This window comes from Epinephelus lanceolatus, chromosome 10 (genome assembly GCF_041903045.1).
Source record: "Epinephelus lanceolatus isolate andai-2023 chromosome 10, ASM4190304v1, whole genome shotgun sequence".
In the NCBI taxonomy this organism is placed as follows: Eukaryota; Metazoa; Chordata; class Actinopteri; order Perciformes; family Serranidae; genus Epinephelus; species Epinephelus lanceolatus.
The window spans coordinates 30,860,491-30,872,601 of record NC_135743.1 but is presented as its reverse complement, the minus strand read 5'-3'; the positions used below and the strand labels follow the sequence as shown (position 1 = coordinate 30,872,601).

General features: G+C 40.1%; 1 long non-coding RNA gene across 1 annotated transcript; it reads right to left on the bottom strand.

Moving 5' to 3' along the window:
* Positions 1-286: 286 nt before the first annotated feature.
* LOC117265708 (uncharacterized) lies at positions 287-11,504 on the bottom strand. Its single transcript, XR_004502435.2, has 2 exons — positions 11,119-11,504; positions 287-839 (listed from the first exon to the last, which is right to left on the bottom strand). It is a non-coding gene; the product is annotated as an uncharacterized LOC117265708 (long non-coding RNA).
* Between the last annotated feature and the right edge of the window lie 607 nt (positions 11,505-12,111).

Here is a 12,111-nt window from a genome sequence, read left to right as displayed (position 1 = left end):
ACTGCTCCTGTCACACTGAACTTGCTTATATTTCTACACTCAGCCCAATACAACAAACAGTTTGTAACAAGTGAGGGAAGAGATGGCAGGATGCAGCTCTAAATCTGTGTACTTGATATGAACAGGAAGGGAGTATGTTTAAAAAGGTCACTTCTTACCTGAGCAGGACTTTAGGTGATCGCATGGATTGCACAAAAGTCTTAAAATGCTTTGGGGTTTTTTGTTCGTAGAGGAGTAGTTAGACATCAAGTGAAAAGGGGGATGTGTAGAAACCACAACACCACTGTATATTCATTTGTATTTTATTTATAACAAAAATAATGAAGTAGATTTGTGTAAAACACAGATGACAGAGGCCTCTCACTGTCTTCTTTTGCACTAGTGGAGCATAATGTTATGAATTTAATCATTTCTCAGGGTTTGGATTACGTCTGAGGAAGGATGTGTATACACATTATATTTTCATCTTTTCATAAGGAGTCAGTTCAAATAAATTTACAAGTATGTGATGTTTAACCCAATGTGGGTCAGACTCAATCCTCCCTATCCTGGTTTATCACAAGAGACCTCTCAGCTCTAGGACACGTGAGGTTAAACATCCAGTTTTGTTTGATCCTGGGGAGATCCTGCCAAAGATTAATCCATAATGCCTGTGAAATGGCCCTTCATCCAACAGGCTGTGCTGAAATAACACAGACTGTTCTGTTCCCAAACACGTTGTGGCTCTCCAGTGACCCAGTGTTGCACCACTTCAGGGAACCCACACAGCACTTGTTCTTCCAGCTGGATCCGTGTTCCATCGTGGCAGCATGAGGCGTTCACTGGACGAGTATTTACACCTGCAATTTATTGATAAACACAGATTGGTATGGACATCAACACAGCGTGTTTTAGAAAAAGCATACTGGAATTGTAGTGACAAATTTGTTTGCATGTAAATAAATGTGGTTCATAAAAATCCTGTAAAATATTAAACTTGATTTACAATAGAATGCAAAACACATCTACACTAAGTAGTCACTACATGTGTCAAATGCTAGCTTGCATTGAAGGACATGTTATAATCGATTTCTAGATGTATTTAATATAGTGACTCAATTAATGTTTGGCTCCTATCCAACATCAAAGTTATCAGCTAAACCTGTTCAAGATGAGGCTTCATCTTTTATAATTTATCTATGGAGCTGGTCTAAGAATATTCTCATTTTAAAACACTATCAGAGTTTTAATATTGACTGAATAAATGGTCCAACACAGTGTTTTCCATGTGTGTCTTACAGTTTTAAAAAAGAAACGTGCAAAAGCAGATTAAAAAATTAGAATACAGACCAGCGCACACACAACACACATACATTGTTGCATGCTTGCACCTCACACACACACGCACACACCTTGACAGAACCAACAATTACACTGACTCGTGTGCTCATCCAGCTTAACGCATGCTTGCGAGGAACCTGCATGCATTTGTATGTGCTGTCTGCTCTCACTCGACAGAGGACGAGCCCATGATAACACAGTACCCGGGATAACAGGAATGACACACAATCACGTAAAAACAGGTAGGTTTCGCTCTCCCTGGGGGTTAATATTCACAAGGGAAGCACAGGTCACATTCAAGCTCTGCTCTTATTGGCTAAAGCCAGCTCGGTGTGTTTACATACGCATGTGTGTATATGTGCATAATCTTATGTCTGTGTATAGGCTTGTGTTGACATATGTTTGTACCATGTTCTTTACTTTATGTGTAAATACAGTGTGTGTGTGTGTGTGTGTGTGTGTGTGTGTGTGTGTGTGTGCACTGTGTGTACAAAGAGTAGGAAAGGATATAGCAGTGTGTGTGTGCCCAAATGTGGGAATTTATTGTATATATACTGTATGTGTGCCTGTGTACCTTTATGTAATGCAAATGATACCTCTAATAGAACTTCCTATGATCATGTTATTATGCAGAGGTATATGTATTTGGTGTTGTACAGCTAATGCTGAGGAACAGAGACTGCAGTACAAATCCCCAAATCCCAAGAGAGCGAAACACCACCCACACATACACTAGGCCAAGGCCTGAGGGGTGTGGTTCCTTTCTCTGTCTGTGAAAGAAAGGGGCAGGACAGAGCTATAGATAGGGGCAGACAAAACAAACACCCCCCCACACACAGGGACACATGCACACGGCAACAGCAGCGCAGCTCAGGGAAGCGCTGAAGACAGGGCCACATGGAAGCAATGTTTGTTTTGGACTCACTCTCATGTAGAGGGTTGTGACTTATGGCCTTCTTGCAAAATGGGTCTCACACAGCAGGGCAAAACAAACATTATTTCTTTTTAAGAAACTGTTGAGCTGTGGATGTCTCAATCTGAACTCATTTCTCAGGATAAAATATCCAGTTTGGTTATGAATGTAATATTAGATTTCACTGATTTTGACTGGGAAAACAAGAGAAATGAGGCCTAGTGTATTCCATGTACAATGTAAATGAATTATCCACAAAAATATGGATTAAATCAACTATGAAGCAACACTACATCTCCATATCTTCTAGTTTATTTAGTTTGCCATACTGCATGTTTCAGCGCACTGTGAATTTCTTTTACACACGACATGCAAACATTGCATCATCTAAACATCACTTTATTCACCACAGAACATACAGTGGTGAAATTATTACGATTTTTTCAGACGGCAAAAACATGAGCAGTTATCAACCAGACAGTTACTTTAATCAAAACTCCCTGCTAACCTGCTAGGTGTCACTTTTCAAAGTTGCTCGGTTGTAATCCAGTGTGCTGAGAGGAGGACGAGGAGGATACAGAAATCACATCCTAGAAGAAGGTGAGAGGACACTGCAGGAACCAGATATTTGACTCAGACTACAATGGGATTACGAGGATTGGGCAGTATAAGCCGATATAGGAAACAATGTGAAGGAGACACTTGACAATATTGGCAGAGCTGACATAAAAAATTGAGTGGTGCTATAATGCAATATAGGAAGCCATCTGGAGGAGAGATTCTTTTGTCGTCTAAAAACTGCTGAAAGGAAAGTGAACAGAAAGGATGCTGTGGTGCTGAACTAATACAGGAGCCTCATTTCCACAGCAGAGCCAAGTGGGATTTAGAGTTGACCACACCAGACATCAAAAGCACCACTTGCTCATTTAAAACAACAGCCCGGATGACATTTCACCTGCCTGCCATGAATCCTGTATTAGTACAACGGCAGCCAAGGCTCAGTCCCTGCATCTATACTGCATTAGTGGTTGCCATGGTAAAAGTCCTCCATCCCGCATCCATCCTGTGCAGACAGAGAGGCAGCACTCATACCGATTTCTGCTAGAGGAAATTGAGGGTCTGAGAGTCTGAAACAGCTGAAACCCAATGACAGCTTTTCACAGTTGCACAGTGCAGCTGTGTGACGTGTTAGCATTGAGAGCTACCTGTAAAATCATGCTGAGACTTCTTGCATTGTATCCATCACTCCGTTACTGCACAGCAAAAACATGACTACTGGCACAGCGAGCCTATGGACAGGGGAGGCCACAGATTGTGCTCACCGCTGTTTTAAAGATAATTTATATGCCACTTTTTTTCTGTTTTATTAAATACAAGAGCGGCGGAGGGAGAGGGAGGCCATGCCCTGGATTTCAATCAACATGACACTGTGAATATGCAGCTGGTTCACTAAGCTACCACACTGCTCCCTGATATTTCATTACATCTCATGATGTCATGTTCAAAATTAAACTCCACATGCAGAGATACTGGAGCTGAAGGGTTTAAAGCTTCTAAAAGTCGTTTATCAGCTGGATTATCGTCAACAGCTGCTCATTAAAGCCAGTCACATCTGGATTTATATGCCATTTGTGTCACATACGCAGCACGTCCCAAACTACTGTCATTATTACGGTCATATCATTACAAACTAAGGAATAATTTTTAACAAGCCAAAAGAGTGTACATGTTAGTTTGATGGGGAATAACAGGGGACGTGCAATTTCAAATAGTGCAGTGATTTTCACTCAGGGTGCAGCAGATGTGGTTTAGTTTGACAGAGAGAACATAAATCCTGCTATAATAAAATGATGCCAGCCAGTACTGCACATTACAGCAGCTGTTCAATGTCTGATAGGAGCGGAAAAGTGGGAAATAAACAATATTTATTAACTAAACAATAATCATTAACTGTCTTTTTTATTGCGTTAAAGAAAACAATCGCTGGTTAATATTATTTGGCCACTTTAATCTGACAATTCAAGCAATAACATATCATTAAAACATTGACAATAAAATAAAAAATACTGAGATTAGAAATTCCCTTACAACATAAAAAATAAATGGAAATGTTACATATACAGGAAACTGAGGCAGGCAGGTACGATGTGATTTAAATTGTAAAACTAAATCCTGTGAAAGTCTGTATGTAAAAACATTGTTTCAAAAGATGACAGTGACACTGGCAGCCTATGAGATGACGAGAGTGCTTCCTGAGAGCACTGATTACATTCAGATTAATTTAATAAATGACTGAGCGTATATTTCCACTCATTCAATAATTATAATTTGGTTAGCCTCAACAATTTCAAGCAACAAAACTGACATAAACAGCTGTATCGCATTTATCTCAAATCATCTTTCCGCAGCATAAAACAACATCCTGCACGGCTGGCTCCAGCTCACCTTCAGTTTAATCAATTTAGGAAGCCACTTTTCCTCCAAACATTCCAATATTGAGAAGGACAAGGTTGTTATAGCCATCTTATTAAGAGTGAATACTCTATCATTAGCAAATCAATTGCGGTTTCTATTCACATTTGGAAAGGGTTGAACCGAGAATGAACTGACGCCCCCCCCCCCTCCCGTACAAAGCCTGGTTCACTGACACCCAGCTATATGTGAGAGAGCCTTTTCTTGTACAAACTGTTTGGAATTGTCCTTTAAACTTCTCCTGCTCCAAAGCAGCTTAAAGACAACAATGTCAAGTCGGCCCCATAGACGACCTCTACCATGACTGATCCTCCATAGGTCTGACTCGCTGTGTGTGTGTGTGTGTGTGTGTGTGTGTTCATGATACAGAATGTGTGACATGGACAGAAAAAGAAAGAGTGAAAAATAGACAGCAGAGAAGGAGTATTGTGCTTGCTAAACCTCTGTCTAAATGGCTGCAGCACACTCACACACACACACACACACACACACACACACACACACACACACGCACACCGTCACAACACTTTTCTGTTTACATAGACGGTTGGACATGAATAGCAGCTCATAGCACAGGCCTCAATCAAAGCTAACAGGGCTGAATGGAGCTGATAGATTCAATGGTGAGGACATCACGCTGAGGTGAAGACGCTCCTTTTAAATGTTAAAAGATAATTTGGCTTAACACACAGCTGCCTTAATGCTGTCATAGACTCCGCGCACCTTCACGCTAATCTCTGATTCTACAACTCATTCAGTGCCTCTGCAAGACAAACAAAAAACCGGTGTTGTTTATATTCCTTGATAACACAAGAAAAAGAGAAGGCAAGAAAGCCTCCAGACACCAGTGGAGAGGTGGATGATTTTATTTATCTTCTGTCTCACCATTTAAGCAGGCACCATGAATCTAAATTGATTCTAAATCTAATGAGCCTCAACACAATATTGCATGCAAGGACAAAATAAAAGTGACGGTAATAATCAGTGAAATTCCCATTTAAACATGACTGCTGAGGGTGACACTGAAATAAATTAAATAGATTAAATGATGAAACTTGAATTTTGATGCAGAACTACGAAAAAAAAGTCCCATTTAATTATTTTGTTACTGGTAGAATAGCCCTGCTGTATTTTCCAACAAAAACTATACATGCAAACACATGCCATCACACACAGCAACCTTGAGCAGCTTGTGCATATTCAAATCATTTTCAAAAGCGTATGAGAGAAATCAGAAGAATTAAACACGCTGTTTGACTTCAAGGCCTTGAAGGTAAATCACACCATCATCTAATTCACAGCACTTAAGGCACTATAGAAATCTTATCATTTGGCTCTATTGTAGGCAAGGTTAAGTGTATACATATGGAGGTATATATTACCTGTAGAGATAAGAAATAGGAGCATGATAATATATCTGAAAGATGTATTTGTTATCTGTAGAGATAAGAAATATGCAGCATGATGATAAATATGAAAGATGCTTCACTTAAAATGATTTTAATTTCAGTCTCTCTGAGTAGTCTGATATAAAGCTGAAGAAAATATGTATTCTTCATCACAATTGTCGTCAATACATGGCTTTGTGGCTCTTAATATAGCTGCAGTAAATATGACTGATTCCTGGACAGAAATGAAAATCATGTTAGAGGTGAAACTATCATAATGTTTGACATAATCACACATGATTTTGCTACAGCTCTATGTTTGTCAGTATATTTTCAACAATACACGTTTCAATGTAGCAACAGATTTGAATATTATGGTCCACTGTTGAGAAAAATAAAATATTAATATGTTCTGAAAATGATCTGATTTTGTAGCGCCATATTTATTTGTTGTAATAGAAATGACTATTTTTCCATGACGTTTAGATTTTAATTGATATTAAACTATTCTGATATTAATAATCTGTAAATAAACAGAGTTTATTTTCTAAGAAATAATTTGCTTGTGTCTGTGATTGATTACTGAGTGACTTTGCCTTGAACATTATAACTTAAGTCTATACATTTTATTATATCATAAATAAAATACTAAAACGACATATTCATCAATACTGTGCATTTCTGGAAATATGATTATTAAATTGAGATTGTGAGGTGTAATGGTGTGAGGATATTCAAAACAGTCACTGCAGAGTGAGACTTCATTGTGACATTTTACGATGATTTAATTTTAAAATATAAAATACAGAAAGGCACAGTCACTTATTGTATTTTGTTTTATTCAGTATATTTGTAAATCTGAAATTTTACATATGAATTTGACACAAATCCATAATAGTAGATTAAAATAAAAGCTACAGAATCCCATGTGACCACATGCAGCAATATTGGGGAAGCTTAAAATGTACAAGATGTCTGTAAATATGTGAGATGTGACTGTGTCAACTTGCACGCTTTCTTTACTCCAAAAGATTACACAACGATTTTGCACAAACTCCACCCTGCTAATGTGGGAAAGTCCAAGAAACCAAATCAGTATCGTATGAAAATCTGAAGCGACAGAGGCGACACAAGCTTGTAAACAACGGTTATGGTTGCCACTTTGGCTGTCTGTCTCACTGACCGCTCTGTTAATCCACTTAAGACACAATAGACCGCAGACCCACACAACACCTTCCTACCAATTTATCATTAAAACACTTTACTTCCAAGTGTTTCCCTGCGATCATCAAATCATGAGTTTGGAGGTGAAAATGACTGAAATAGTGTGATTCAGATTTGCAGACATTAAAGGAAAAAAAACAGCATCCCTGGGTCACCGGCACTCAGCTGTGGTCTGTGTAATTTTTCACGGTGTCTTCTCCCTCGCTCTTTCCCTCTCTCCTCTGCATTACCTTAACAAAAGCCTCACACACACACATACATCCACTCCACCAGTGTGACAGACAGGGAGACAAAATGGCTGAATAGTGATGGAGGAGCTGCGTGTTCCTTTATGTGTCGACTAATCAGCCAGCACTAACATGTGTCAACACTACACTCACACTCGCCTCAGAATGGGGACATTGTCCCACAGACAGAGGGAAAAACTAACACTCCTTCGATATCCTGACAACAAATGAGGAACAAAATAAATAAAGCCTCAGTCATTGTTAGAATATCTGCAACGAAATATTGACACGATTACTTTCACAAGCAAAAATGTTTAAACAAATATATTGGAATTTTAATTTTAGCTACATTTAACTAAAATCATTCCTTGTACGCTGTATTTATTAAAATATCTGAGCTACTGGTGGAGGTTTTCTAACAACAGCTCCTCTGTGACAGCGGAGGACTAGCCGACGGCTACCTTTTGAAGCCTGCTGCAGCAGCACTGATATCCTCCACCACACGTACACATACAGTGTCATCAGTAGTCTACAAAACCTGCCTGTCTCCAGTTGTGCTGTATTTATTATTGAGATAATTGACAGCTGGCATCAATCCTCAAATGCATAAATAATATTCTGTGGATCTGGAGAAAACATAGACCACTGATAATATGAAGATAAAATATAAAATGTGTGTCTGATTGACATAGACAGATAGATAGATAGATAGATAGATAGATAGATTTTTCTATAGCAGGGTGAATAAATGTTTTAATTATTTGAACAATAAAATCGTTCTTTTCATCCTCGATCAAATTCCCTAATTATCACATCAAAAGCGTGATTTAGCGTTTCCGCTAATGGAAAATAACGACTGCAGGAATAGTGACAGTGATGGAGAAAACTGAAAACTGAAAACTGACAAGACGCTCTATTTTTGCTTGCTCTGTTATTCAATTTTGCACTGTTAAAACTGAAAAATGCAAAAAATTGACACATAACATTTCAGCCACGCTGCGTTTCAGTGGATCCTTTGTGAGATTGTAAATTTTAGTTTTTTGCGAGTCAAGCCTTTTCACTCAACCATTGTGCATTAACATACTGCAAGAAGGACAGAGAGCGAGAGGGAGAGGGAAGGAGGTGGAGAGATAATGAACCTGTGTCTGCTACTGCTATAGGCAATCAGGAACTAACCTTGTGAATAATCAAGGCTTGGCAGGCTTGGGAGAGAGAGGGGGTGAGAGAGGAAGAGAAAGAGAGAGTGTGACTATAGCACCAGTCTCTAATCCTATCAGTCCGGCCCATGGTGTGTGTGTGTGTGTGTGTGTGTGTGTGTGTGAGGGTTGTTTCTTTAGGACAGCTCCCACTGCGAGCAGTGAAAAGCAACCTGAAATCAAAGCCTAAATGCATCTGTGTTTGTGTTTATCACACAATGGCAAACCTTCTCTCACCGAGGCCTTCTATACATCTGAATCATTCTCTACGGCTCTGTGTCTCTCTCTGCCTCGCCATGCATTTCTGGGGTTTCATTCGGTGCCCGTGTGTGTTACATATCGATGCTTTTCCCTTGAAGTGGATTTCTCTTTAGGCAGTGCATGACTGTCAACTGCACAACAAATGACTGTAGGGCTTGTACTGGGTAAAAAGGCACCTTTACCCTTTACACTGCCGTGCTGGTTTGCAGGAAAGTATTTATTGTATTTGCATCTAACAGTGTTGTGACATTGCTGTATATCTGTTGAGGTGGGTCAAGTAGTTGAGACTAGCTTGAAAATGGAAACAGCAGAGCAGAAGTGATGACATATATGTTTAGAAGTATGCTTTTATATGCTCATATGAACACGAGGACTCGACAGCGGTGATGAGTAGCTGCTATGGCACTTTGCTGAACATTATACGAAATACTAAAAAACAAAAATGAGAAAATAGATGAATCCAGCTGTCTCAAAATGAAGTGCTTATCATGTTGTAGACTTCACAAAGGTGGCATGCTGCAGCAGGGCCATGTTATTGGGATGCATTATATTGCAATCATGTCCTATGTGTGTGTACATGTCTCTGTGTGCCCCGTACATATGAACTGCCAGGCTACTTGCAGCTCTTCTTTTCAACAAGGATGGGATTAGAGCAAATTCTGTGGGAGTGTGTGCATGTGTAGCAACACAAACACCAGCTGACGCCATGGACAGGTGGAAGGAGGGTCGCCATCCCCCGTTAATGTGCACACAAATATTCTAACATACACCAGGTATGTGTTGGCGCATACCTGGTTTGTATGGACACAGATCTCACACACCAAGCATACATAACTGTAAAATGCAGAATTGGTAGCTGTAATACATCCATTGTTCGACATGCGCACACACACACACACACGCACACACACACACATATACACATGCACACGCCCCCATAACTGGTGTACACATAATCAGACATACACTCGCTGACGGAGAAAAACAAAACAACAGCAAACGCCAAACTAAAATAATGGCGGGACAGAAATCAATATTACAACAATGCCACATAGAAACAATAATGACAAAGCTGTGTCTTCTGTCTTACGAAGCCGTCCGCTAAAAGCATATTTCTCGCCCTCCATCTTACAGCTGGCTGGCCGACAGGCAGACAAAGAGACACTACCGCAGTGTGAAAATATACTGACGTAGCTGGCTTCTCTGTGGCTGAGATTTAGTCTGTGTGTGTGTATGTGTGTGTATGAGCGTGTTTCCGTGCTTTATGGATCGAAGTAAATATGCGTGCTATATTTCAGAGTGTATTTCTGGGAGCACACGTGCAGATGTTTCATGCGATTTTACTTTTGAGTATGCAGCAAGTTTGTCTCCATGAATGTTAGCAGCACTTATTGTCTCTGCATGTATGTCTTCATTTGGTTGATATGCTCATGTGTGTTTGTGTGTGCGTGTGTTTCAGGTGTGTGGTGGGGATGGGCAGGTTCTAGCTGTAGTAATCTGAATTTTCAGCATCTGAGTGTTCGCCCTTCTTTCGTTGCCACTTTCTCCCTATGTACCTCATCCTCTCCTCTCCTCTCCTCTCCTCATCCTCTCCTCTCCTATCCTCTCCTCTCCTCTCCTCTCCTTTCCTCTCCTCTCCTCATGTAAATAAAATTGCAGTGCTAGAATTTTAATGATGATCTTTTTCTTCCCTACAGTCTGGTTACAGCCTGGATAGACACACAGAGGGAACTAATAACACTGGTGTCTTTGTAGGGAAACAACACACATTCAGTCTGCATACATTTAGACATGCACATAAAATGTGTCTCCATGCAACTAGCAGTAATGATACTTCTAATAAAACATACCCATACCATTACAATATGCCACATAAGCTGTTTATAGTGACACCATGGTTTCATTTGTTAGTCTGGTATTAGCCACTGACTAACAATGCTAAGGAGCTACTTCACAGTAAAGCATTAACACTGATACATTGACACATAGCAACACAAATACACCAAATAATTTACTATCATGCACCAACTGATGGATTACAAAACCTGAATACTAGAAGAAGTATACATAACATAAGTCAGATTGGTGTTTTAAGTGTGTGTGGTGCAGATGCTCACCTGTTTGAGGCAATTGCTAGCAGTTTAAACTGTCTGTGTGTCTGTGATGGAGGCCTGCAGAGGGCCGAGCCTTCACATCTATTTCACACAGACAAAACACAAAGAATGGGTCATCAGCTAATCCTTAAAATCCCGTCCTAGTCAACTGAGGGTTAAAATAAAGAAACAGGAGCCTAAATGTTGAGAAAAACGGCAAACAAAAATCTTTGGTGTAGATTGAAATTAGAGAGTGATACAAAGTAGACAGAGATAGAAGGTGATGAGGAAAGGGGATTCTAAGAAAGACTGAGCAGAGACATGCTAGCACTTCCCTGAGCAACTTTCAACTTTGAGAACAGGAGCAACAGATGCAGAGAAGGTGTATTGTGGAGGGTATTAGGGCGAGGGACACCCCAAAATCTCCCCCGCTGCGTGTATGCGTTTGTTTGTGTGTGTGAGTGTGACAGCAGGGAGCAGCTCAGTGCAGGACGCTGCACGCAGCAAGGGGCCATTAGACATGGTGGGGTGACCCACATAAAAGACGCATGCACACGCACGCACACACACACACACACACACACACACACAAGCATGAAACTTTCCCTTTTGCGGCCAATGTGGCATGATAACCATAAAGCCGAGATTCTTTAGCATTGGGTTTAGCATGGCCATTGTCACATGGTTCTCACAGTGTAGGATTTGGTAGGCGACCGCTGGTCCAATAAGCCTCAATATATTGAGCACAAATCCAACAAACTCTTTTCACTGATGAAACACATTATTCCTACTCATTTGCAGTGAAAACTCCTCAGTGTCTGTGTTTTCTGCTGTACTTTAGCTCGTGTTACCACTATTAAGTCACACATGAAATGCTCATTTCTGCACTTCTGTCAGCATTGATTGGTTTGTGGTGATATGATGGGGAGGAACTGTATGTGGTGAGCTGGGAATATGGACTTTATTCTGACACATGCAACTGGCAACAACACAACAAACTATAGCCTTAAAAATCAC